The 23,616-nt window shown below is 40.1% G+C and overlaps 1 protein-coding gene across 1 annotated transcript in view; it reads right to left on the reverse strand.

The window, feature by feature from the left end:
* The window catches only part of nlk2 (nemo-like kinase, type 2), a 97,742-nt gene that overhangs the window by 59,943 nt on the left and 14,183 nt on the right, over positions 1-23,616 (reverse strand). The window lies entirely within an intron of this gene.

Consider the following 23,616-nt stretch of genomic DNA (forward strand, 5'->3'; position numbering starts at 1 on the left):
GAGAGAGAGAGAGAGAGAGAGAGCGAGAGAGGGAGCGAGAGAGAAAGAGAGAGAGAGAGAGAGAGAGAGAGAGAGAGGGAGCGAGAGAGAGAGAGCGAGAGAGAGCGAGAGAGGGAGCGAGAGAGAGAGCGAGCGAGCGAGAGAGCGAGAGAGGGAGCGAGAGAGAAAGAGAGAGAGAGAGAGAGAGAGAGAGAGAGAGAGAGAGAGAGGGGGAGCGAGAGAGGGGGTAGAAAGAATATCATGGCAAAACTAGCTTTGTTTTTTTTTTAAATAAAAGAGTTTGATCTAGTATGTTTATTGGTAAAGCTTCAAAATGCAAAAGGTTCCCTCTCCACTCCATACAGTCCATGTATGGAAACTAAGCTGCAAAACAGCCTGTTTTGAATCCACTGTTTTTGTGATGTCACAAAAAAACAAGACTTTTGCATACATAGACATCAGCACAGTAGTCCAGCATCAACTATACATTCTGGAGTACAATAAATGTGTCATCAAATACTGGTTTGAAATCTCAGCCCCACTTTATAATAAGAATTCCCTTTATAAACGGTTTATAATGAATTTATTACTAACCATTTTTCATAAATTCTTTATAAGAGTGCTCCTGTTGTCAATTAGTACCAAAATATTGATCAAATCTAAGCACCTGTCTGATGATAATTCATTTTTTAGCACATCTGTCAAAATCATCATGTATCTCATGTAATCATATTACTGACAGCTATTCTAGACTTCTAAGGGTCTAATAAACAGTGAACTCAGAAGATTTGAGCAGGGACGTCCTGAGTGTACCGCTGGGCTTGTTGAAAGAGAGGAGGGGAGTGAATGCCCTGTAATTGAACTCATTAAAGCCGTGTCACCAGCAATGCCGCAGGCTCCCCTCCCCAGGTGGCAGAGCCACTGACAGTCCAGTCACGTGAGTCCAGATACAGCCTGCTACAGTGTTCCCTTGGCACTCTGATCACAATTAAGGACATGTCGCAACAAAACCTTGTCTCAAATATGGAAACTTTAATGTGTCATGACATTCTATACCAATCAGGCTCACTCTGAACCATTTCTGTTCACAATAAAGTTCTCCACTGGTGTTTTCAAATTGTTTGGGGAAAAAAAAGTGATACCTTATTTTGATAATGTACAGTAGATGATTTGCAGAAGGTCAATCTGTCTAATTTACATTCAACTACATACCTATTAATTGCACATTGAACTGAAGTTGACTGTGACAGATTCTATAAAATCTAAACCTAAACTCTAAACCAAACCCTAACATTAACTTCAACTCAAACCTACCAGTATTCCTAAGCATAACCCTTACCACATCACCACAGAGTTTGGTAGTAATGGAAGTATCTGTAGATCATTTATAGGGGCCATCATATAAAGTGTGAGCAAAACAAAGCTAAAATATGTGCATACCGTTGTATATAAATGTTCGAATACCCCTAGTCAATTACATGTGTATTTAACATTGTAGAAAAAATAAAACTTTTAAACAGGCCACTTTTTTCTCTACTATATTACATGCAGAAAATAAACTGTAATCACACACTGAAATGTGCAGAGGTGTGTTCTCTGAATGTACGCATTACTACTAAGAAAATCTACAGAGAAAGAGAGTGAGCGTGACAGTGATGGAATGCTTTCCAAAGATAAGAGAACAAAATCTCTAAAAAAGAAAGAACTCACTCACTCTCCCTTTCAGTCTCAGCTTTTAATCAGCAACCTATTAAAATGAATTAAGATGAAAAGCTCTTTTTCTGAAAGAAGAAAGAAGATCTAACCACTTCAAATATTTTCCCTCTCTGAAAAAAAAAGAGAAAAGCGTGAACTGAACCTCATGAAGCCGGAACTCATTAACAAATTTTTAAGCTTGTTTAATACACCAACCAGAGTGGGCTGATGCTGCTCGGGTTGATATTCTAGTCTACTATGGTGAAGGATAATATTCAGGTAGTGAAGGCTGGGGCCAGCTCAGTATAAAATCCTGAGGTCATGTGAATCACACTTCTTAGTGCAGTTTGCCTTTTATTAATAAGTGAATGCCAAGGGCAAGCATTTCTGAAGTACACCGAGTGCTGGAAACTAGGGGTGAATGGATCTTTCCAGGCATTTCTAACATGATAGCTATTCCTATGCTTGTACACAATTTGTCAAGTGGCTCAGAAACGTCACTGAAGTATGAACATCTCTTAATGCACATGCTGCCAAATCGCACGACTGTGTGACAGGAAATCAAAGTCTAATGATCCCAGATCATTCGTCTTACTCATGTAATATATGATGAGGGCTAGGACTGGGGCTGGGTATTATTCAGAGCTCTGATGGTGATACCATTATTCTTGAATAGCACATTTTTCGATAACCTCTTTGTTATTATTGGCCTCAGTCCGGTTAAACACACTTCAGACATTTTTTGTCAATGCTAACCATTTCAATACTGTATTTATAAACTGGAAACTGGGAGGTTTCCAATGTCCAAGTGAAAAAAATCCTCTTGAATTGCCGCAAGTTACAATTCCCACTCAGAAAGCCAGAGTTTCTCAAGAACAAGGAGTTTTCTGAAATGCAAGACTTTTGAATTGCTACTAGGGAAGCACCAAAAATTGGACTTCTGAGCTGAGCAAACACATAATCTACAGAATGCAGAGACTGGAAACTACACCTACCTGGACCAGCACTAGGGAAAATGCTTACGACGTGTAACTGAAACAGCCAATCACCAGCCTGGACTTTGGAACAGGAATGTTTATTGTCTCACCGATGCTCATAACATTGACATCTCAGGTACTGAAACTGGGTCTTGAATGACAAAGAGTCTCTTAATACTGAGAATCAAAGCAATTTGGTGGATACAAGTTCAAAAAAGTATCTAAAATTCGACACCAAGCCCAACACGGGACCCACACACCAACCCAGAAGTGGCACATTTTGCCCAATATGTGCTCCATCCGGACCTTGGTTCTGACTGCTTACTCTGATGTGGCAGAGAAAGCTGCCGATGGCCGCTGCTGGCACTAAAGAAAGTAGGAGCGTTGGAGGTGTCTTGGCTTGGTTTTCGTGCCACTGGCTCGGCGCACACACTGACTCACACCTAGCTGTGGGGAACAGAAGAGAACTTTTCATGTGCTCAGCCATGCTCAGGGTGCAAGGCTGCCCAGAGCGTAGCATGATCATCTGCAAACAAGGCAAGGAGAGAGAAAATCCCCAAAAGCCAATGCTGTGCTGCAGCCTGGTGGAGCAGGTCGTTTTCTCATGAATACTACTCTCAAGCTGCATTCCCTCGGCCTTGCTGAGCCTGGCTGCTCAGACGAGATAGCCTCTTTTTGTGCCTCAAAGCCTATTGATTCTGCATGGCTAAACCATGCAGATCTGTATCGCAGCCAGATTGCCCAGTCTTGCGTGAATCAATGACACAACTGGTGAGTACAACATTGTGCCAAAGAAGAAAAAGCAAACAAACAAACAAAAAAAAAAACAGCTCCAGATCAGGTGGAGGAAAGCCGCAGCACAGCTGTTCCCTGCCTGAACTGCTTCAGTCCGTTTCTGCTGATTCGTGTCACTTGATTAAAAGCCTCTCTTGTGATCAAGCATTTTTGCTTCAGGCTTGAGCTCTGAGAACCGTGACAGCGCAAAAACGGGCGCAGGACGTTTTGTAATCCGAAACTATCAATTTTGCCCTCCTTATTAATATTTCACAGTCTATTATATGCAAGAAAGTGCACTGATACTATGAGACAATGGCAAGCCTGAAATGTCAATGCTGTTATTTTTAGAAGCAACATATTACAGAGGCCTGTTTCTTTAGGAAAGGTATCCATGATCATATGCATTTTTCAGAAGTATAATTTATGAGCCAGCGATGGAGATGGAAGGAAGGAAGGAAGGAAGGGTCACTTCTCTGTGTTATTTATTGATACGGCTCCATTTTTAGCCACCCGCGGAGGCTGGTGATGTGACAGCGGTTTTTGAGGTCCTACAGGTATTCGTGCTGCTCCTCCCTCTCGAACACACAACACATGACTTTATAACCACAGCTCTCAATATTTTATATCTGCCCTTCAATATCTTATTATAGCACACTAACCTTTGTGAAGCACAGTGCAGGTTTACTGACTTCTTGTTGGAACCTACTGAAATTTAATTACATATGCAGTGCTGTGCAAAAGTCACTTGCATAAGCAAGTGACAGCTCCACTCTTCTTTTAGATTTCCAAAAATTCCACAGATGTTTCTGTCCGTCCTTCCACTACGAGAAGATAACTCAACACTAAGGATCTGAATGGAAGCATAGCTGTTAAGAAGCCATTGAGAAAAAAAAGCACATTAAGCAAAGAACATGCTGGTGTTCCAGGAACAACAGACTGGCCACCTCAAAACCTTCACATGTGGTTGGGATTACTTGAATCATGAGAGCAGTAAATGGAAAATGCAACCGTCTTCTCCTGAGAAAATTATGAAAGGAAGTCTCCCAAAGAGAATGGAAGCTAGAATAAAGGCAAAAGGTCAACACGTTGAACAATGAGATTTTATTTAGTAGTTGAGGCTTCTGTGTAATTATCTGTTAATTGTGTTTTCTGCTTTTTCTTGACACTGAACAATCAAAAACTTGTACTAAAATAAATGAACGGTGGTCTAATCTTAATGACATGTTTAGATAATTCTTCACATTAAAGTCAAGGCTTTACCTTTGTAACTAAGCAGGTAACTAAGTGCTTCTGATAATCAGGGATTCCATATAAAACAGGCAGACAACAGCTATTTAATTTCTTGTGATGCTGTCAGACATTGGAGCAATGCTATAATATGAACTGCAAAGTGCCACTGATTTCTGTTCAACATATTGCTAATAATAAGCCAAACAAATTTAAACCAAAAATGGCACTCACCCTCTCATTCACTGCAGATTACCTCATCCAAAATTACTTGATGTTCCTGCACTAGGAACCAATGTGGCCCTGGGGGAATCACAGAAGCAGTAGTTCCTTTGAAATAGCTATCACAGCTGTTGCCCTAGCTAGTAAAGAAAATAAACTTATTTGCTCAGAGGAAGGACCACCATGCCTCCACTTTTCACCACTGTGGAACATTCAGCACCTTCTAGCACTAACCAACTTTTAACCAGTAACATCATTCTGTGACCAAAAGAACAAAAACACTGTACACCTAGTTCTCAGAAACTTCACCAAAAGGAAATGCACCAAGGTTTCAGTGAAATACATGATAAGAAGCATATAGGGATATAGTATCTCGCTGTTCCTCAGACGACTGTTGCCCAATGATACACATGAAAGCATCTAGATGGTCACACTCAGGTGCAAATTCTCCAGAACCAACCAAGAAAGTTTCGTAATAGGCATAACATTACAACTCGACCTGACACAGTTAGTGAAATCAGAGCGTGACTCTATATTGCTCTTCTAATTTAACACCATCAATATTTAATGAACTTGGGTTTGTCAAGCGCAAATGGCGACATTCAGCACTCATGCAGAGGCCAGGAAACAAATGGTTCACGCTGCGGAGATGTTCGAGTAATATCCTGAGGTTGGAACTGGAAAAATCTAATGACTTCTAGTGTGCTGTCGCTCTGCTGTCATGGAGGACGAACATAAAGAGAATCAGACTCTTTGATAGTGAGGCCTGGGAGAACACAGTGGCTGCACTGTTTCTGGCACTGCCACTCAGCCTCCCGTCCCCATTCACTTTGATTCCTCTAATTAATCCACAAAGCCAAGCCTCTCCTCCCAACCCTCCCCGTCACGGAACTCCTAGCGAAGTGCTTCTGTGCCCCGGCCCATTCACCTTGGCCCCTCCAAATGGTTCAGGCAGGGCCGAAAGGCCCCGGCCAAAGCCACCATCAGCACTGGGCTCATTATGCATGCTGATTGCATTTAAACCTCCGGTCCCCTCAGGGCGGGGAGTGTGTTTGTATTAGCGTGGCACAAATTAGCATATGCCTGCATAATGAATCAAAAAGGCAGCGCATCATGTCGAAGGATCTGGAGTCCCCACACGTTTCGTGTGACACACTTTCGCTAGAACAAGGAGCCAGTGTGAGACAACTCACCTCCTCACCGCAGCTGAACAACCAGAATCAGTAAAACAGAAATGAAACTGAGACTTCTTACAGGATTTACACTCAGGGGCTCCCAAAGAGGGACTCTTAAGGAGCTTCTTGCAGAAGTGGTGTAAAGTATTATTAAGTTAACAAGCTGCAGTTCTTAATGGCAGTTATGGTCTGCGTAACTGCCCACATGACTACCTTAATATTCTTTTCAGCATGTGATATTCATTGACCGCTGAAGGTGAAACCCTTAGTGCAGAAGTGACCTATAGCTGGGATTAAGGTTTAAACCCAGCTTTGCCATGTGACAACCATGGATGGGTGTGCTCAAGGACACGTTTTCCACATTCACACTGAGATGAAAAACGTGGTAAAAGACATACTATCCCATTACCGATCTCTTCTACATAAGCTGAGGTCAGGGGTTGACCTCCCCAGTACCCAGTGTACTTTCACACCTTCACAAATGCCCACCATTAATAACAAAACTACTACTTTCCACACAGAAATCTAGAGGCTGTTAGATCAGACATGCAACTGACTGCAGCAAATCAGATGTCATCAGAATTCCATCACGGCAAGTGACAGCTTCTTTTAAAAACTCATTCAGACTGCACTTCTTCATAGCCAGTCATGAGGGCTGGTTTACTAACATATGACTGTTCACTTTGGATATATTTGATATTTTTACATGGATGGATATTTCTGGTTGGCAAACTATTTTCAGTCCAGCAGCGATACGGATGTATTAAAAACTCAGCAGCACTGCTCTGTCTGACCCACTCATACCAGCGCAACACCAGCAGTTTTTAAGTACCTCGGTGTCACAGCCAGACTGCGAACAGTACATCACCGTCTCTCATTTTACAGCTACAAGATGGTCCAACAAGGCAGAACAGTCTAATAGAGTGGACAGTGAGTGGACACAGTGCTATGCCTGATCCACTCTGGCCAGGACAACACACACTAATACGCCACCATGTCAGTGTCACTGCAGGGCTGAGAATGACTCAAAACTCTGCTCTGTGGTGGTCCTGTGGGCTTCCTGAGCATTGAAGAACAGGGTAAAAGGGGGCTAACAAAGTATGCAGAGAAACAGATGGACTACAGTCTGTAACTGTAGAACTACAAAGTGCAGCTATACAGTAAGTGGAGCTGATAAAATGGACAATAAGTGTAGATACAAGGACACGTAATGAAGTAGCCAGTCAGTGTATTCTTAAAGGTTTTTAAGTTTATCTTTCTACTGAAGTGTTCTGAAACAATTGAGGCTAGGTTTTATTGTTTGGCCTTCGATTACTTTATTAATCATCACAACAACTAATTGATCACTCAGTTACTCATACAGTCAGCGGTGAAAGCCCTAGACTTAGCCCTATGAAACCTTTGCGTAAACACTGATTTAAAAAGTTACAGTTTTCTCATGGAGAAATACTCCATATATTAAGTTATTAATTTGGTAAAAGTACAGATTAAAATACAAATGAAATTGAAATTCCTGAGCCAAGTATATTATCTGTAGGATGGATACGTAATGGAGTTAGCAGAGGTACCGCACACATCTGTCCACCGATGTGAAATGAAAGAGGCAGAGGAGATTGCACACACATTAGTGCATCTGCCCCACAATCCCTGGCTCTTTAAATAGGGGTTTTAGAGTAGATCTGCTGGCTTCCACCAATCATTTGCTAGCTGGCTGCAGATTTGGGTCGATGACCTAGTTATTTGGAAAATTAAAAGTGTTAGAGAGACGTAACGATTTGAACATGCCTTGAGCACCGTGCACTGAAAATGAAAAGAAAAAAAGAAAAACACAGCCGCAAAGAGATTTTAAGAAAATCACTTTTTCCCGGGGAAGATTCTGGCTCTCTGACTCACTTTCTCAAATCTAATCTGGCTCCAAATCAGATTAAGAGGATAAATTTGGTGACAGTCACAGAATATTAAACAGATGTGAGTGGCGACAATGAGACATCAAAGCTGAACTGAGAAGGAAAGGTTAGAGCCTAACCCACTCCTGAACTTCATAAATAATGCTCCAGAAAAACACATTACAGCTGAGCACCTTTCTTTCTTCTACTGATTTACACCTTTTATCCTGTTCTGTAATGCCAGGATCCCCAACAGGACCACCACAGAGCAGGTATCATTTTGGTGGAGGGTCATACTTGACACTGCAGTGACACTGAAGTGTTACTGGTGTGTTAGGATGTGTTGCACTGGTACGAGTGGATCAGACAGAGTTAGTCAACACTTCAATGTCACTGCTGGACTGGGAAAAGTCCACCAACCAAAAACATCCAGCCGTTTTAAAATATCAAAAAAATAAATATATATATATATATTTTTTTTTTTCAGCAAGATATCATACTGTATCATACTACACGTCGAATGAGCAATTTAACACTTAAAATGTTGAATTATTTGTTTTGATATGCTATTCCAATGCAATTATTTAATTACACAGTTAACTAAACAATACCATGACATTTATGCAATTATACAATAAATTACACAATGACCTGCATTGGCTGGTCTGAATTTGCACTATGGTTGTAACAATTCTTAAAATTCATAATTCATTCATGGTGTCTTGATTCAATTGATGTGCCTTACATTACTGTCAATGTTTGCATTTACAGTTTATTAAATGAGTCATCATTATAGACTATATAAACAAAAGGTCTGCCTCACTGTGTCCCAATCTAATGCTCTAGCCACAAGTTAATGTCAGCCCCAAGCTAACACACTAGCACAAACCAATATGCCAGTCACAATACAGTGATATGATTCAATGAAATACACTGTGATACAACTCAATATAATATACTGCTCTGTTACACTCCTAGTCTACAGTACTGTATTTTTTTTATTCTTTCCATGTCAAGAAATGACAATAATTGGTCAGAAATGAAGAGGAAGGTAAGAGTAAGGCACAACAATAACCTCTCATCAAATTCAAGTCACAGTGTAAAACGTCTCCTACAAATGTAGTACTGTTTGGAAGCTCGGAATCCTGATTTCAGATGAAATTTCTAGCAAAGAGAAATATTTAAACTTCTTTGCATTACATGCATCCTCTTATTTACACATCATGAGCCTTATTACCAGTGAGCTCAGATGAAATCATAGAAACAACAACCCATTATCATTTCAACTGACCTGAAAATGGACGCTGGGCCTAGGGCAGCGTGTTTGGATGGTTCAGCTGCATCTACTTCACTCTGGAAAGCTTTAGCAGTATTAGCAGTAACACTTGGTCTGTATATTATGAGCCTGTTACAACATGCTAGTCCACAAGCTTGAGCAGAGGGCCTGCAGGGAGCAACCGGTGGCACCTAGACAACGAGCTGAATTCTCACATTAATTCATTTGCCATCTGTGTAATATTATGGAAGAACGACACTCGGGCATGGAGGAGCGTCACAAAGCTGTAAATATGAAAGCAACGAGAGGCACTTGTTCAAATAACGAGAGAGAGTTAGTGTGAGAGAGAGGGGAAGGTGGAGAGAGAGAGAGAGAGAGAGAGAGAGACAGGGAGGGAGAGAGAGATAATAGCCCATTAGCTTCTCATCAGTGATTATCTACACTACACTATTTTTTTAATCTCCTTTCACAATACATCTAGGTCTAGCATTGTTGTCTGGCTGTGGCGCTATTACATGCTTGGTTATACAATGGGTACTTTTGGGTCTTCAACAAAATTTTCAGGGAAAACATTTTTATATAAGCAAATGTCAAAGGACACACCTAACAGAATATCATAGGCAATATGAATAGTAGGAAAGATACCAAATGTGTGCTGAATGTACTGAATTTCAATTTAAATGGGAAGAATATAAAAAAAGGGAATCCTACCAAATCTTACAAATTTCATAAATTTCATAATTCAGTCTCTGAGATATAAATACGGTTTGATGTGAAATGTAGAGAAAATTACAGATACAGATTTCTTTACAGTGGTGGTGACAGAGACCAGGAGTTGTGATGTCTACAATACAAATATAGCCATTTTATTTACTATTCAAAAGGACTAGTCAATTTCCAAGAGGTTTTATATGTAATGTTGCTGGTGAATCTGAAATCCTTGGCTACCATTGTTTTTCTTAAAACACACTGCATGTACGTCTTTGAAACAATCAGTGTTTAAAAATACATTTCAGAGAAAAACCTCCCCAAACTCAGTCATCGGACAGCATATTTCTACCAATTCTATGTAATTACCTTCTGTGAGGAGCTTTTAGAGGCATTAAGCACTTCAGACGTCTAGTTCTCATCACCACCACTGTGAACAATTCTGACTCGATAAGCTTGTCTAGAATGACGCATTTAACACCAAACCCCTCTGAACGACTCTTTGTTTAAATCTTAATAATGTCATTTAAACAGGTCACCAACAAGTGGTTTTCATCATACGTGAAACCTCTTCAGTTCTGCTGGAAAGGCATCTCAGGTGGCTTCTCCTGAAGCTGCTAGAGAGAACGCCGCAAAGAGGGTGTAAAAGGCGCATGGAGAGAAGGGAGGGCTAATTAAAAAGAATGTGAAACAGAGAAAAACGCTTTTAAAAATAAGTGTATCTAAACTTCTGACCGGTAACATGTTCATATATCTATGACTCTGAAAATGAACTTCCTCTGAAAACTGAAATAATAGTCTGCATAGGAATAGGAAATGTCTTCAACGCTGCTTTAAAATGCCATGTGCCTTAGTCTTCCTGCCATTGTATTGTGACTAAAATGAATAAAACAAAATATTCATGCTCTATAACCTAACTTTTAAATTCATTAATAATGACGAAAACCCATCTGCACGTAAGACGCATGCACATAAGGCAAAAATCCACCAAACTGTATGTACTGAGGGTGATAAACTGACCTGCTTATCTCACCCATAATTACACTCAACACTCCAGCTCCTCCTTAAAGCAAATGAATCAAAATCCAACTCTGTCAGCAAAAATATCCTCTAGACTAATATGGCTATGAGTAAAGCAGTCACAAGCACCTAGTTCACTCCTTTCAGTCTGTTATTAGAGTGAAGGAAAACTGTATACACATATGACAGGACATATATGTCTACATACACCAGGAATTTACTTTTAATATACCTTCTAGCCTGAACCATTTAGAAGAAAGCAAACACACAGTAATATGCAAGTCTTGGCGTGTGAGAAAATGTAAGCACTTGTTATATTGTTAAAGAAATGCTAACATTAGAAAACATATAAACAAATAAATACATTGTGATTTGATGTGCATCAGTGTGTTTGCTTAACTCTTTCCAAATCTCAAGGCTTCCTCAAGGAAGCCCAGTATTTCCAATAGGGATTCACTGATATGGGAATTCTGGGTCAATACCAATGTTCAACAGTTTACACATACATCGACTGATGCATAAACATTTATAAAGAGTAGAACCTGGGTCTACATCTCCCAGGATTAACATTACAAAGTCTATAAGGTTAAAGATGAAGTACAATGAATATTTTCTGTATAATAAATACATAACCAAAGTTTAAAATATTGGTTAGAAATATCAAACAAATCTAATCATCTGTCCGATGCTGTTTATTTCATATTATGCAAATATTTGCCAATACAGGCATCCCTAATTTACACTTGCTGTTCAATACCTAGTTCAGGTGATCAGTACTTTGTTAAAGCTACACTATGTACGATCTATTTTTTTTTGTTAAAACAACGAAGAAGCACTGCTGTGTCAGGAAAAAAAAACAAATATGGTGGGTTTTCTCTCCTGTGAGTCGCCTTGTAAAGACTGTAATAATAATAATTTTGAAGTCAGAGATGTCACATCCGATTTTGTTGCACTTTTTTGGACCACATCACATGTATTTACATATTAATTACATATTAAAGTTGAGCTCAATGTTTAGATCTCAAATACAAAATCAACATTATACTGATGAAGATAAGACGACAAGCAGTTACATCGGTAAATCACGTACAGACACGTCCTTCACCAGGTTTTGACCGAGTTCTCTTCGAACACTCTCTCAACCTGCTCACAATCAGATTCATCTGCTTGGGGAAGGGGTCCAAACACAACCGACATTACAGAATGTTCATGTGCACGCTGTGTTCACCAGAGAGGTATCCAAATCCCCAAATCTTACATACTGTAGCTTTAAGCTAAATCAAGTTCAAATCAAACTTTAAATTTACCTTAGATTTTACTTCTCATTTTTTGAGGTTATGATTGTTTTGTTATGTGACCCTTATCAGTCCCACAATGAGGAAATTTAACCCATCCGTGCAGTGAAACACCACATACACACTAGTGAAGACACACACCAGGGGCAGTGAGCACACTTGCCCGGAGCGGTGGGCAGTCCTATCCACAGCGCCCGGAGACCAGTTGGGGGTTGGGTGTCTTGCTCAAGGACACCTCAGTCACGTACGGTCTGCTCAGGGGATCGAACCGGTGGCACGGCTGGTTCCCAAACCTCCAGCCCACGACTGCCCCAATGTAGTTTATGCAACGTCAGTAGTTATGTCATCAGAAATCTTCTTGGGATAACGTATGCACTCTTTTCTAAATGTCCATGGTTTATGACTTGAAATAATCTCAAACTCAAATAACAATATGCACCCTAGTAATAGAACTTAATTTGACTGGCAAAAGTCATGAAGCGCAAACAGTCATCAGATACCATTTCAACACCAGCACTCTTACCCTTATCTACCACACACAGCTCTATACTTACACCTACATTCTCAAATAATACAGGCCTTCATATCCAAGTGTTTAATTAGGAACTAAAATAACAGAACACTCTCAGACAAAACTCGAGAGAATGTACACTCGCTCACATGTACATGCACAAACACAATCACACACAAGTGGCGCTGTCAGGATCGATCACAGGAAGACAACGGAGGCCCAAGGGGAAGATGGCAGATAATGGATTATAGCACGACTCCTTTGTGTTCCTCCTGGCTCACCAACTGAAAAACACAGGCAGACAATGGGAGGGCTTGCTGCGACTTCAAAATTTAAGGGAAAAGAAAAGAGGGGGGCTATTAACAGCAGAGTAGACATGAAAGTGGTTCCCAAATCCATAGTCAGTGTTATTTATTTTGCTCCTTCCAACCAAAATCAAACATTTTATTTCATCTCCCTTCAAAGAATGAGCGTCAGTGCGGCACACACAGATACAGCATGGATAAAGTGGCTCTCCAAGGACACCGCACACAAAGAACTACATACCAGGCTTTCTCTCCAAGTCCCCTTAGAGTTTGCAGTGTGCAGTTTCATTTGTGGCTTATTCCATTCACCTTCCACTTCCCTGCACAACTCTATAGAACAGTGTACAATGGCTTAGTTTCACACCACATAGCCTAGCGTACATGATGGTACTGTGCAGCTATAAAGAGATCCAGCTTGTTTTCGTAGACTTATTTTGAAGTAAATGACACTGTCAGTAGGAAGAATCCATTTCTGGACCAGGTCTAGGCATTTTCTGTGCCTTGGAAATCGGCCCACTGTTTGCTTTAGACTTTTTACAACGGTACACCTTCAAACATCCCTGCAAAACAGACCAAAACAAACTAATGAAGATACAAGAGGGACATTAAAGGGCCTATTATCATGGCATGTCAATTTTTCCTCACTCTTTTGAAATGAAAATGTTTGATGTAGCCTAGTATGTAAACAGTGTTAACACTTCAAAACATACAGTAACGCCATGGAAACTAAGCAACAAAAAGGGCCTGTTTTGAATTTGCCCACTTACACATATCCACCTATTCAGCCTACAACAGCATAGCTCTGCCCCTTCTCACTCAAGTTACAAAGTGTGTTTCAGCCTGGAATGAGGTGCCATACAGAAAAGCTAATCAAAAAAAGAAGTCATTTGCATACAATACATTTTTAAAGCCTAGTTAAACAAACATAAACTAAATTTGAACTGTTATTGGTACATAAAACCACACAAATGCCAAAAATGCTTCCCCTCTGCCCCAAGATACTGGCTAATCAAGTTTGTCTGAAGTTTGCTTCTTTGTACAAAACATGACAAAGTTATGGGCAAAATTCAGACTTCAAGACAGGCCTGAATGATTTGGAAAAAAATATAAATTTTTTTGACCAATGTTGCAATTTAAATGTGATTATTTTCCATAAATTTAGTTCCATACATTTTTCCTAAAGAAGAAGCACATCCATTTGTACTGAACTGTACTGAAAAACCAGTTCAAGAGGTTTGTGCTATCAGCTGCTATTTTCCCATTTAGAACTTGTTAAGACGGCATTAAATAACATTAGATATAATTAGCATAGCAGCTCTTGTGATGTAAGAATTGCCTCCTTTTTTACACTGTGATATAAATATAAAAACAAGTGGTTGTTCAGCTGACCTTCAAGACAGTCATGACTCTTGTTTTTAGCTATATACAACAAGCCTTTGTCCTTTTTATATTTAACATTGTGTCATACAGTATCAGAAACCACACAAGGAAGTCTACTCGAGACTGCTTCACAACTCTATGCGGTTTGAGGCATGTATGTGATTATTTTCATGCTGCTGCCACAATAACTGGGGGGCATAAGCTTCTATTATATAGCACTGCACCAACACCGAAATTAATACCGGCACTGCAGTATCTATATCGGTAACAGACAAAGCTACATGTAATGCTCGAGACAAGAAGTAGTTAAAATGCTCTGTAACAATATTTCGAGAGGAAGCATGAGCAGTACTTAAACATTTGATTAGGCATTTAAAGATAAACCATTCAAATGTGAAGTTCTTCAAACAGTAAATGCCATTCATTCGAGCTTAGCATGTTTTATTTGACAAAGAGCACTACTTAAATCAAAATAAACGATTTACAAAGTGGAATGATATAAATATCAGAATTTTAGCCACCTTTTGAAGTTAGACAGGGTTCGTAAAAGTGCAGAAAAGCAGTATTGGTGCGTTCCTAATTATTTGTAAGATTTGTAAGCTACAAGGCTTAACTTGAAAATACATTAGCCTCATAGCTCCAGTGCAAAGAGGAAACTTCAGACTTCTAATGTCTTTGCTAAACGATTACAGTTTGGGTAAGTGGACAGTTGTGACAACTACATTTTGTTGCCACAGCATCACTTTAAGTAGGAGATAATGTCTCCCAATTACCAAACAAAAAACAGATCTAAGGCTGATTTGTGTATTACTGCATCACCATCCAACAGTTTGTCCACACAAACCCTGAAGCGCTATCCACAGCCGAACAAGCTTTCCAGAGGAAACAATATCCATATGCACTGCTAGTTTTCTTTTTTGGCAAACACGCCAACCCATGTAATAATGATATAGCCTATAAAGACATTTCAATTGACGTAACCTTCACTTTTCTCACCATCACAACAAGCTAAGGGCAACACTCATTATTCTCCCGTTTCAAAGCAGACCTCCATTTGAACCCATTAGCGGCACTAGCCACGCTTCTTCCTGTACTCTATGGCAGCAGGCCTTTAAAGCTGTTCCCCACCCTCACGCTAAGTATATATACACACTCTGTATGTGAGCGAGTGAGTGCGTGTGGTAGTTTATGTGAGAGTGAGTGCAGGATGACGGTCTGAGAGCCCCTTGGGGCAGGGCTGGCAGTGGTACAGTAATGCTAACAGCAGGGTTCTCATGGCCCAGAGGGGATGGGCTTTGGCGTGCCAGGGCCATGGACAAGCCCGTTTCAAATAGCAGCCTGGGTCATTAACCCCCCACACATTCCTCACAGTCCTCTCTTCACCCCCCCTCCTGTCTCCACCAGCCAACAGCCAAGCAGCCCCATGCCACCCCTAGGTAAACCCTCACAAATAGGATCAAGGAGCCAGCCATATGGTAGCCTAACAACAGCCGTAATTTAGAGAGAGGGATTTTCAGGTTGAAGGACTTTTGCGGAGGAGAGGGAAAGAGATGTACGACGGTAAGCTTGGCTTGTAGTAATTAGTAGAACACACAACAATATAGACAACAGGAGTGCAGTGGCTAACCTAGGCACAAACTGTCCCCTGTGATGGACAGAGCTTAGGCTGGCTTTACACAGAGAACCTTCATGCATTTAGTTGCCTTTTGTGAATTGTAAGCAACATTCTTGTGCAACTTGAAAGTTACAGTAAACAAAAAAAAAAAAGTTGCAGCGCCGCTGGAGTTTTTAAACAGCTCAGTCTCACTGCTGACAGTGTCTCTGATTTTACATCCACAAGGTGGTCCAACAAGGTAGGAGTGTCTAATAGACTGGAGTGACACCGTGTTTAAAACACCAGCAGCACTGCTAGGTCTGATCTACTCGTACCAGGACAAGATATACTAACACGCCTTGACCACGCCAGTGTCACTAAAGTGCTGAGAATGATCCACCACCAAAATAATACCTGCTCTGTGGTGGCCCTGTGGGGGTCCTGACCACTGAAGAACAGGGTAAAAGGGGGGCTAACAAAGTACACAAAGCAACAGATGGACTACGGTCTGTAAATGAAGAACTACAAAGTGCTCATACACTCACCGGCCACTTTATTAGGTACAATTCAATTGCTTGTTAACACAAATAGCTAATCAGCCAATCACATGGCCGCAACTCAATGCGTTTAGGCATGTAGAGGTGGTCAAGACAACTTGCTGAAGTGCAGACTGAGCATCAGAATGGGGGGAAGAAAGGTGATTTAAGTGACTTTGAACGTGGCGTGGTTGTTGGTGCCAGACAGGCTGGTCTGAGTATTTCAGAAACTGCTGATCTACTGGGATTTTCACACACAACCATCTCTAGGGTTTACAGAGAATGGTCTGAAAAAGAGAAAATATCCAGTGAGCGGCAGTTGTGTGGACGAAAATGCCCTGTTGATGTGATGTGAGGTCAGAGGAGAATGGGCAGACTGGTTCAAGATGATAGAAAGGCAACAGTAACTCAAATAACCAACCAAAATCTCTTCCAACACCTTGTTGAAAGTATGCCATGAAGAATTAAGGCAGTACTGAAGGCAAAAGCGGGTCCAACCTTTTACTAGCAAGGTGTACCTAATAAAGTGGCCGGTGAGTGTGTATGGTAAGTGGAGCTCATTAAATTCACAATGAGTGCAGAAACAAGGAGGTGGTTTTAATGTTATTGCTGATCAGCAAATTGTTATTATTATCTAACTATGGTACTTTACCACGTTTGACTTTTAAACCTGTTCTGTGTACAGTAAGCCCACTAAATTGTTTAGTTATCCATCACATGTATACTTGTTGTTTTGCTCATTCTGTCATACAAGCACTACAGATTCAGCGAGGGCCACATCTCTGTCTCCTCTTCTGTAGTACTTTTCATCTTTGAATGCCAAATGAATCCGAGATCTGTGTAAAACTAGAGATCATCAAAAGAGGACAAAATGAATAACCTTAACTATGTAAGCCACTATAACAGCAGGCTAATAAAGAGTTAGTATTAGGCTGCATCATAGATTTCTTATAGGGGGTTACAATATGCTTCATTCAGACTTAATGTATGTTCCCAATGTGAGCAACGTTTTAAGCTTGAACTTAACCAATATGAACATATTTATATGAACACTATATTATCATGAACACTAACCAATCAAGCAATCTTTAATGCAGAAACGCTTTAATTCCGTTTCATAAGTAGCTGCTGTTTTATAGCTCAGGCAATGCAAATTTCTAATAGACTTGTTTTTTTTTCAATATTGTGTTAGTACTATGCAAATAGCTGTTAATGTTAACATTTTATAGCAGTTCTTTGTATTAAAGACAGACGTGTTAAGGTTGTCCAGTGACATTCTGGTTGATATGGTTCTGATGTCGAATGTTATGGTAAAGATTTAAACTACTATTTCTCAATATTGAGTCAGTTAGCTATACACCCAACTTAGCCTGTCAATGTCCATGATGCAGCATGAAGCAGCAAATCCTAACAGCCTGCAGAATAATGTCTTCTATGAAAGGAAATACAGCAGAACGGCAGCCACTTCACATTTCAGAATTTCTCAGATGAGATACCATAACAACTATAGTACAGTGGAAAAGTTGGAGCCCACCATTTATTTAATTTCCAGTCAAAACCTCCATTACGTAAGTTACTCTTTTTTGCACCACAAAAAAGAGAAAAACATTTAACAGAAACTTTTACATTTTACATAAGCCTTGACAGCTAAGTTTAATATCCCTTTTTTTTCAACATTATGCATGTCCACTCTGCCTTTACTGTAGCTTCCATTTTTTCAGGAGACGTGCTTAGTTTTAGAAATCCGCTCCAAAGTTCAGTCTTTTGATATTTTTAACACCAGCTTTTTTTTTCTAGTTTTCCTTTGACTTCCCCTTCCTTATGCAAGTGGACTATCTTCTTAATTTCTTCAGAAACAGCTCCTAAAAAATGAACAATTTGTCCTCAGTGACCCAGACTGCACTGTACTGTACTTCTGAAACATTTTTGAACATCACCGTGTATGTGCATATCACTGTCGTCATCATGCAAGTGTCAGGATGTCGCTACCTTGAAGATAAAATGTGAGCATGAGTGTCCTTTCAGGACAGAGGGCTGTTCACACTGAAGACACATCGCTTGTGACTAAAATTGTGGATCACACAAGCAGTAAGCTTTGGAATTGAGCGAAGAGGCTTGTAATGTGAATGTAGCTTTAATTCTGCAGAAAGAGTTGAGAGCATTAGCACATCTGGCAGTGTGGAGAGTGAGGAAGACACAGAGGAGGGAAAACTAATAAAGAAGCACTATCAGAGGCTCACTGTGGCGTGCTTGGCACAGACCCTGCATGGTTCACTTCCTGACCGCTCTCCCCGGACACCTGTTACCACCAGCAAGTATACGAGGTCTAATGTTAGTTAGTGTGTGTGGGTTTGTGTGTGTATGCGTGTCTGAGAAGGAGGGCGCCTCTCTGGGGAAGGCTCGTGATGTCAGTAAAGAAGGTGTCGGACACTGATAACAGTGTCAGAACTAGCACAGGACCCCACCCTTTGCTCTAGAGTTTGGCCACTTCCCTCTGGACTGCCTCTAGAACCTCTCACTATGAGTGCATGTGCCTCTATTGGAAAGTACTGCCACAGTTTACCCTTACAAGTCAAGATTGTTACATCAGATCATCTCTTCTATACTATTTAAATGTAATTGTGTAATTAAATAGTTTATAACACTGAATTACATTTACATTCAAATTTATAGGTTTCAGGGTCAAGAAAGGACAAAAACATCTATAAAACAAGGCTGTGCAACAACGAATCAAAATAAAATATCAGTAACATTTTACTGAGGAGCAGCATTCATAAGGGTACACGACACTCCTATCAAATGAATATTATACCAAAGTAGTTCAAACTGTAGTCATACAGAGAAATAAATAAATAAATAAAAAATAAAAAATGAAGTATCCAGAATTAGACGTTTACAAGCTTTATGTTATGATCTACTCAAAACCCAAGGCATTCATTTAGATAGCAATAAGCTAAATATATACAAATTCATCATTTATAGGGCACTTGAAATTTGAAAGTTTTAGTTTTCATACGTCTGATTTTTAAGCACAAACCTTTATTCTAAAAATGCCATCCCACTTTTCATGTCACTACCGAACAGAAAGAATTTTAGACCTTATTTTAGCCCCAACCCTGCATTTTAGAGCGAAGTGAGAGTGCATCCCTGCCCCCCATGGCCACATCATGAGTAGGTAGAACCCACTGTTTGGCAGTAAATGTGTGTCAAAGTCTGGAAATCAGTGTGGAACATTAAGAATTGTCACTACCGAAACATGTTTTCTGCAATTAAGTCATTCATGAAAAAATATGATTTTCTGTGTGCACTGTGTGTGTATGTGCTCTATAGCCGTGTTTGTTAGTCATGTACTGGCTGGCGTTTTTGAGTATTGCTCACAATTATCTAAAATGGTCACCACTGAAACATTTGGTAAAGTTTGAGCTAAGATTGTTTTGTTAGTGACAAAATGGAACGCCCAATCATTTACTTTACTGAAATAAACATGATTAAGGATTTTAAAGAGGATTTTGTCAATTCCAAGTCCAAACCTCTATTATAAAAGCCTTTAAAAAACTTTATGTAGGTTTATGTCATTTGTCACAGGCGTTACAAAAGTTGTACACTTCAACACTTCAGTAAAGTGTTGCCAAAATATCTCCTCCTCTCCTATTAAAAGTTTAGAATTCACACTTCTGACAGAACTTCTTCAATTGTTTCAATGTGCTATGAGTCAGAAATAATACTTTTGTTATTGCCAGCAACAGCCACCACTTCTAAGGGTTAACAGCACGATTGTTATAGCTTGCAGGATAACGCGTGACAAAGCGACGGATAATAATAAATGTGGTAGGGATACCGCATCATTTTCCTCGAGACGTTCACAAACACAAACTTATGGATTAGATCTAATAATCCAATGATGTGTGGAGATTTGTGTTAATTCAATACATTTCAGGGTCTGAGAGGAAGAAATTTGTCCAACCATGTGCTCAATCTTCTTCTGTAAACCACTTAAGAAGGCCAAACAATGCTCTAGACAAATGGATCACAGAGCCTTGGGACCATTCTGGCGGGAGATGCTTTCAGTAATGGCAGACGCCACAGCCACTTCTCTGCTCTCTCACTGGAGTCCTGTATCATGTGGGGGCTGTGGTGTCGGCAGGAGTGCGCTGAAAACAGCTTTAGCTCTATAGCTGGGCCCCGGCTCTGGACTGACAACACCAATAACATACTATTGCTTATTGTGCTGAGGGGCTGGGGGACCGAGGGATATCGCTTAATTGCCACAAACAGCTTCTCTTTCTCTCCCCACTGACTTCCTGAATTTCCCAACTTAGTGGCTTTATCTGCCTCTTTTCACATTTCCTTTATGTGGAAAGAGGCTTTATGTAAGATGCTATGAAACACCCTTGTAACATGGTATCGTATTTTGTGCCACAGGGCCACATATTGCCACTTGTCTTTTACTCAGTGTGTAATACACTGAATATAATTAGGAATAATACATCTGACTGAGTGTTAAGTGCCCATTTGGTTTCTTTCTTTGTTCAATAAAGAACTTCATCCATAAAACTGGATCCTTGCAAACAACTATAGCTATTACTTTTGCTTTGCTCCTCTATTTAAAGATGCATTCCAATTATGTAAATATTTATTTAATTACATGGTAAGTTACTCTATGAATGGCATTTTTATGAATGGTACTTTCAATTTACATTCTGTATCAACAGGTCCTCTCTTCTACTTGCAAACCTGTTATTAAATAAAAGTTTAAAATCAGAACTCTGCTTGTTTCAATTAATAAGAGATTAAAATGAAGTTGCACCACACTTCAATAGCAGTAACCGCAGCCTTTGAGGGTTCATGTAACTTACGCTATTCATGAGTAATAACACAGCTGTTAATACTGTATTGTAAAGCCTTTACTGAGATTTGAATCACTCTGTGCTGGACTTGATGATCACTACATGCCCACTGCAAAGCCTCCAAAGAGACTCCTGGGAAGGCCACGCGTACATAGTGTGGGAGCAGATGTACATGGGCATTCCTGGCGTCTCTCCACCACACAGAGCATAGTGTGAAGCAAACACTGACTCAGGCCTCCTGATCACCACCCGCCACCATTGGCCTCAGCTCGTATCATGCAGTGAGATCGCACAGTTAAAGACTAAACATGCACTGGAAAGGCCAGGTCTTTCAAGACCGCTCACTGTCATCTGTAAATGAGGCATCCAATGTTTGCAGAGCGACTGTAGACTACAGATGGCAGTGACCAAATACTGAGCTTTAGTACCGGACATCGGAGGGGAAAAAAAAAGAATAAAGCTGATTCTATTCTGTAACAAATGTAGCCTCAAATAATTGCTTAAAATGTGTAATTTTGCAAAAATGTTCACTCTGAGTGAAACTGGATGGTGCAAAAGTCAACAAAACACCCTTCATTTGTCTCAATTCCAGCCAAAAGTACATTATTCACTTTTCTGGACGTATATGTGAGGACGTTAGATATAAAACGAACCGCTTGCATACGAAAACAAAGCCAAAAGAAAATAAGGGGGGTGGTTGAAGACTTTCCAAAATGACAAGATACAGAGAAAAAGGGAAACGTAAGAACCATGAAAGACCTGGTAGACCACCAAACTCTCACCATCAGATAAACAGCACTTCAAGCTCCACTTTTGCTTCAGATCTGAAAAGATTCACAGGGGTTTCTTTCCATCCTTCCACTGTGAGGCATCTCTGCACTATGAGTCTGAAAGGATGTGCAGCTGACAAGAAGCCCTTACTGAGAAAAGAAAGGGGAACATTTGTAAATCAAACAAAGGAGCTGCTGGTGCTTCTCAGAACAATGGAATGACCACTCCAAAGTCCAGACCTCAACATCACTGAATGTGTTTGGGATGGCTTGGACTGTGAGAAGGAGATTGAACTTGGCTGATGTTGAAAAATGAATAGCTTATGGGTTATTTTGACTGGAAATTGAAGAAAGGAAAGGTGATCTGACAGTATAATGCAGTGTTTGTGTTTTTTAAAGCTACATAAAAAGCTGTGGTTTTTTATCTGTTATGCTAGCTATGCACGTCTTCCTGCAGGATAGTAGAGTATTTGAGCACTGCCCTTGTAGATGTTCATCTTAAATAAAGTGAAGTGCTTCAATTTAAAATAGCTCATTTGAAAGCTTAGTAGCGTTTCACTATCAGGCTTCGCGGTTTCAGTATCAGTACTGATATTGATAACACTGTTTTATCGTATCATCTCTACTGCAGACTTGTGACACTTTGGATAGAGCAGCAGGGAATCTCGCACTTTCCCTTTAGTCTTCAGAGCCCAACAAGATGCTAAATGTTCAGAACACTTACGCAGGGAGCGAGCGCAGCTGGCTTTTCTGAAAAGAAGAAAAACAGGGTTGGCATGCTCCTCTTCTCTGCTTTGAATGGGAGGCAAACAAACCAGACAGAAGGCCAGACATATTCAAATTCCACTGTTTAAAAAAAAAGACACCATATTGGTGGATGTGGTGTACTGTTTCCAAATCTGTGTCCATTTCCGTAAACTCCGAACCAGGACCGGATGATACATAAATGGATTCTCAGAACATAAACTTCATATCATATTATCGAGCACCTCTGCATGGTACAGCTTGGATACAAAGTCTGAAGACTGACTGTAAACCTATGGCTATATTTGTCTAATACTGAGTATCATTTGCTGAACTAAGCATGTCATTATTGCAAATGCAGAACATCTTAATAGTAGTGCAGTATTTCAGCTGATGTGAAAAATATTACATATCAAAGCATGTCCAAATACAGCATAAGCCTTGTTCAGATCGGATTCGTTTATCGTGGGGACAATTCTTTTTACACTGCTCGCTAATAAAACTCAGTCGGCAATAAAATCATTGCAGGACAAGTGAGTTTCTAGTGGGTGGTATTTTTCTACAAACCCAGATGTGCTTTATACTTGTAGTTCCCATTAAAATCATCCATTTAATCAGCCTACTGGATATCAACTTTCCTGATTGGCTCTATTTTGTTTAATATTTTAATAATTTAATATTCTCCTAGCGTA

Source organism: Pygocentrus nattereri, chromosome 17 (assembly GCF_015220715.1).
Source record: "Pygocentrus nattereri isolate fPygNat1 chromosome 17, fPygNat1.pri, whole genome shotgun sequence".
Lineage (NCBI taxonomy): Eukaryota > Metazoa > Chordata > Actinopteri > Characiformes > Serrasalmidae > Pygocentrus > Pygocentrus nattereri.